This window comes from Primulina eburnea, chromosome 13 (assembly GCF_022965805.1).
Source record: "Primulina eburnea isolate SZY01 chromosome 13, ASM2296580v1, whole genome shotgun sequence".
NCBI classification, from domain to species: domain Eukaryota; kingdom Viridiplantae; phylum Streptophyta; class Magnoliopsida; order Lamiales; family Gesneriaceae; genus Primulina; species Primulina eburnea.
Genome location: NC_133113.1, coordinates 20,978,001 through 20,984,090, shown reverse-complemented (window position 1 = coordinate 20,984,090; position 6,090 = coordinate 20,978,001).

Sequence of the window (6,090 nt, the reverse complement as noted above, 5' to 3'; positions counted from 1 at the left end):
CCTCTACACGGGGTCCGTGTCCTTTACGAATTGGAGAGAAGATTTTTCCTATTTTAGAGTTTTACTTATTTTGGCAAGTAGATTTGATATCTTTTGATTTTGAGACAATATATACTCGAAAATTTCATCATTGTAAACAACATTGATTATTATTCATCTTTTATGATATTGAGAATTCTCTCAACACAAGCTTAAGTTTCGTTATAACTTTTGCGTTGTATCAAATCAAACTTATCAAAAGATTTATCTTTTGTGGCGTTTGTCAATCGAACATCACGAGGGTTGCCAAGGACGGGTTCTTTGGAGGTTCTCTTGAACGAAATTTTTTTCTACCGTTGATTAATTGTTGCTAGACCGCGTGATCTAGAGGCGATTATCGCACCTATCCATTACTTGTTTCAAAGATCGGGAAAACACATCTGTTTCTTTATTTCATCGAATCGAGGGCGTGCCTCGGATTTTGGGCGCGTTTGCTTTTCGTGTTTGAAGAATCGCGTCAGTAATGATGTATTTTATTTTTTGGATTATGTGTAATGAAACTCTATAAATAGATCTGTCATTTGTGAAGAAAATCACAATTGAGTAGAGAGAAAAATATTATAAAGTGTGTAGTTTGGTAAATTTTGAGAGTTTGAGATTTTTACTTTTTACCATAAATTTTACTTTTTCACAACACGTTAAGCTCTAAAAGTCCTACATACTTTTCCAAGCTCCAAACAGAAGAAAAAGATAACAAAAGTAATAATATTTATTTTACTGTTATTTATTTATTGTGTATTTATTTAATATACAATATAATGTTATTATTAGAATAATAAAAATAAATTTTTCATAAACTTGTTATAAATCCTGGGAGGATGTTAAGACAATATCCCACACTCCCGGTAAGGGATACAACAAGTATAAAAGCCTATAAGGTTTTTAAACAAAATAAATTATGACACTCATTATAATATTATGATATGATATACATAATTATTTAAACATGTCTAATATTATTGTTGCGACTTTGATTGTTGCACTCCCAAGAGCAGGTTGTCCACAAGTAATATAGTTCGGTGAGTTCGAATATCGTATCCACAGGGAAGCGAAGGTAATTACAAGTCCACTACAATGTCTTTTTGTTTTGTTTTTGTTTTTGTTTCTTTTTAATTTAATTGTTTGAATATTTAATGGGTAAATTTTAATTGTTCAAATTTTAATTTAAGTAGTTGAGATTAAAGGATCCACTCTTGGTATTTTAATAAAGTTAACATTAACGAACAATATTGAAATCCACTTAATAAAATGGTTCCAATATATTAAATAATCATATTTATATTATGTTATAAATTATTATCTCATAAATATATAATATATACCAAAACTTATAAATGTGGTCAAGTATTTATTGTGCTATATATATATTTGTAAACACTAAATCAAGGTTCCCACTTTAAATGGTTGGTAAAACCAAACTAACATTTAAATGGTACCAAGAAAATATTATTATGATATATTTATATATAGTAAATCAAGGAATCCAAGTTAAATGGTTGGTAAAACCAAACTAACATTTAAATGGTTCCAAGAATTTAATATTATAATATATTTATATATAATAACTCAAGGCATCCACTTTAAATGGTTGGTAATACTAAACTAACATTTAAATGGCTCCAAGAATTTAGTGTAACATATAGCAACAATAAATCAAAACTCCCACTTATAAGTAGGGTATAAAAATGCTTAAAGAAATAAATATAACATAAACAATAAATAATGATTAAATAATATAAAACATAGATTCTTACCTTATAATAACCTTATTATCATGCCAAGAGCTTCACCTTATCATCTCAACTTTAGGAAGTTAGCTATTCATTATTCAAAGTGTAAAACTTTGAATATGAAATTAACATGCTAATTATATTTAAATGAAGAAATAAAAGAAAAATATAGAGAGAAATATTATGAACTCAAAGATTTGTTCATAGAATGAGGGATATCTCAATACATTACAATGCACCCCTATTTATAGCCAAATTTGGGGAGACAACCACAAATAAAATATTATTTTTTACACATAAGTCTTCATTGGTGTTCCAAGAAATTAATATTATATTACACATCACTTTTGAAAATCTTCTTCTCCGAATTTGCTTCTTCACATAAAATGAAACATGTGGATAATTGAGTTGTCTAGTTGTGGTATTTTTTTCAGAATATTTGACCAAGTAATTTGAGAGATATGGTCAAAATACTAGAGCATGGTAAAACTATCACTCCTTTGGTAACTTTAATTGTTGCTTAATTTGATCCCACTTGTGAGAGGATTTTTATCTCATGCTTGGCAACAATATTGTAGATCTTATAAGCAACTTTCTACAGGTCCAAGAATCATCTTAATCACATTTGCAACGCCAAGGTTATTCTTGTTTTATCGAACCTGTAAAAAATAGTAAAAACTTATAATTACACAACAACTTATATTTTATACAATTTATTATAAAACATATAATATTTAAACATTTAATAAAACAAAAACTATATATTTATATTATAAAATATTTAATTAATGTACAATTTTTATGTTTATCACAACTCCCAACCAGCTTATTGCTAGTCCCTAGCAATTTAAGCGTTAATAGCAATACAAAACATATTGATTAATTTAAATAGAAATGTAATCAGAACTATCTAAGTGTTTAAATTAAATTTGAAAACTGTCAAAGTTATATCAAGATCATCATAATTATAATTTATGAAATAATTTGAGATGATTAATTCAAAGCTTATTTCAGGTAGTTAAATGTACACGGCCTTCAGAAATTCCTAGTAAGAGTCTCAACTCCATATCCTCACAGGTTAATAAATGTTTCAATTTATGACAACGATTTCTCTCATGGAGTTGGAATACAGATAAATGCTCAGAAAAATGGTTTATAGAATGCAGACAGACAAACGAGCCAAACTAATCAAAAGATAGGAAATCCATTGATTTAAAATCCAGTTGTTCTTATTATATATTTTTTTTTCCTGATTTTTTTTTTTTTTTACATCATGGAATCAAACTAAGTTTATGCTTCTTGACCACATATTTATTTAATTGGTACAATGTATTTCTCTCTCTCTTTTTTTTTATTTGTATTTTTATGAGAGAAAAATGGGTCGCAGCATATAACTTAAATTACATAAATCTTCAACATCTTTCTTTCTTTTTTTTTCTTCGCTTTTTTTTTTCAGGAAATATTAATTTTTTTTTAAAAAAATAAGAACTCAAGATCTAAACAATTGATAGCCTCTCCGATGATTAATAAAGGCTCGCAAGCTGTTTTCTCAATCCTTTCCACTCACTCACAAAATATGTGTGAGTTCAAAAATTTTAGGCACTCTTACAAGGTATATCTTGGGCCATATACTTTAATACCTAATTTTATCACAATGGTTAATCACTCAAAAAGATTTCATAAATCATATTTTTATATTGATCAGAATATTAAAAAATGACTTTTTTCAAATAAAAATTTAAACATTCTTAAATAGATTAATGCATGTTCTAATTTAAATCTTTCAAATATGTAATGTATGACATTTTTGCAAAAATTACTAAGGTACAAACAATAAACATGGTTTTATTTTAAAATAATATTTAATTTTTTTTTAAAATTTGTTTTTTTTTTTAATGTGTTCTCCCCCCAATCAGAATACGACATTGTCCCTAATGTCAAAATAGCTATTAATAAAGAGTACATAATAAAAGAGATATCACCTGGAATTTTATTGAAGATAACAAACTGAAACAAACGCAAACCGATCCACGACTTTTGAATCAATGATCCAACTTCCTTTTCTTACTGCTTGATTGCGACCAATTGATCTTTGTTATCATCGGATCAGGCTTATGAACAAAAGCTTCCAAATCATCAATTAATTGATCGGCAGTCGAAGCACAGATGAGCATCCGTCGTGAATTTTCTGAAATGAAATTCTGTTCCACAGCTTTATCAAGAAATGTCAACAAACTGTCATAATAATTATTGATATTCAACAAGCCCACATGTTTATTATGGATATTAAGTTGTGCCCAAGAAACAGTGTGAAAAATTTCTTCTAATGTACCAAAACCACCTGGTAATGCGATAAAAGCATCAGAATTTTCAATCATTTGAGTGATTCTTTCATACATAGAAGAAACTTTTAATTCCTCCCCAATCGTAACACCTGTAATATTTCCTTCAGCTAAAGCTATAGGAATAATACCCAAAACCTGACTACCTCCAAGATGAGCAGATGTTGAAACAGATCCCATTAACCCAATATTACCTCCCCCATATACCAAGTGAATTTTTCTCTCAGCCAATATCTTTCTAAGATTATTCGCTGCTTCTACAAACACTTCATTTTTTCCAGGACTCGACCCACAAAATACACAAATATTTTTCAATGTTTGTGTAGAGGATCCAGCCATGTTTTTACCTTTTTTTTTCTGCGAAAATAGAGAGAAAGATGAGAGATTTTATAGGGGTAATATGTTATCATGACAAAACTATGGGTCACAGCTGTAAACAGAATAAATAGTAAAAACAATAATGACACACATGCATATAAACAGTAGTGTGATTGTGGCTCACAATTTTCCTCTGGTTTTACGTCCAGAAACGGCTTCAACGCCTTCTATGAGTCGAGGATATGCTTCCCATCCAATTTTCTTATAAATGGGCAAACAAGGTCTTTTTTAGTCGGATTCCCAAGACTATGACGCTCATCTTGAAATTGTTTCCATAAACGGAGAAGTTCAATATGCACATGTCCACTAGAATGCGTCTCAAGAGTCAATAAGATGTTATCTAAAGACTCCTTACTCAGCCCATTCTTAATGAAATCAATTTTATCTTCTCTGTTATTGGAAACACATCCCAAAGATCTGCATCGTTTGTCACAAGTCCATCTTGCACACTTATGACAAACCCCTAAACTTTTGGCCCTTCGTTTTTTCGCATAAGTGCTTTTTCCTAATCCAGGCAAATACCGAATGAGCAATGATTGTGGAACTTCTCCTCCTAATCGGACCTTAGCTTCAATTACAAGACGAATATCTTCTGGAATTCCTTTTTGTATTAGCAATCTCAATCTTTCACACCTTCCTGCATAAATTTTTCTTAGAACACTTTCAGAAACAGAGGGAAAATATTTACAAATTTTTGAGAGAATTTCATCCATTTTGAAAAGAAAAGAAATGATTTTTTTTTTTTGTATCAGCAATTGTGGGAAACTGATTTAACCGACTATGAGAGTCACGGAGTACCGTTATCCGCCATTTAACCGGGAAAATAAAAAGATTAAGAAAACCTGAAATAAAAACAAACAAACTTAAATGTAACATAAAAATTTAAGGATCAGAAAGGGAAATAAACTCTTCTTGAAAGATTTAATTTTCCAAAAATGGTTTAAGCCTTTGTCCATTTACTTTAAAAACATCACCATTTTTAGGATTTTCAATATCCACAGCTCCATAAGGATACACATGCTTTACAACATATGGGCCTGTCCATCTTGATCGTAATTTTCCTGGGAATATGTGAAGTCGAGAATTATAAAGCAAAACTTTTTTATCAATCTCAAAAGATTTTCTAAGAATTGTTTTATCATGAAATGATTTGATTTTTGCTTTATAAATCCTCGAATTCTCATACGCGTCATTTCTGAGTTCATCAAGTTCATTAAGTTGCAATTTACGCAATTTGTTGGCATCATCCATGCTTGAATTTAAAGTTTTGATCGCCCAATAAGCTTTATGTTCCAATTCCACAGGCAAATGACAATGTTTTCCATAAACCAACCTATAGGGAGACATATTCAATGATGTTTTAAAAGCTGTTCGATATGCCCACAGTGCATCATTAAGTCGCAGAGACCAATCTTTTCTATTTGAGTTAACAGTTTTGTCCAAAATTTGCTTTATCTCCCTATTAGCTAATTCAACTTGTCCATTTGTTTGAGGATGATAAGGAGTTGTTACTTTGTGAGTAATACCATATTTTTTCATTAATGAAGCAAATGGTTTATTAACAAAGTGAGTTCCCCCATCACTTATCATAGCTCGAGGAA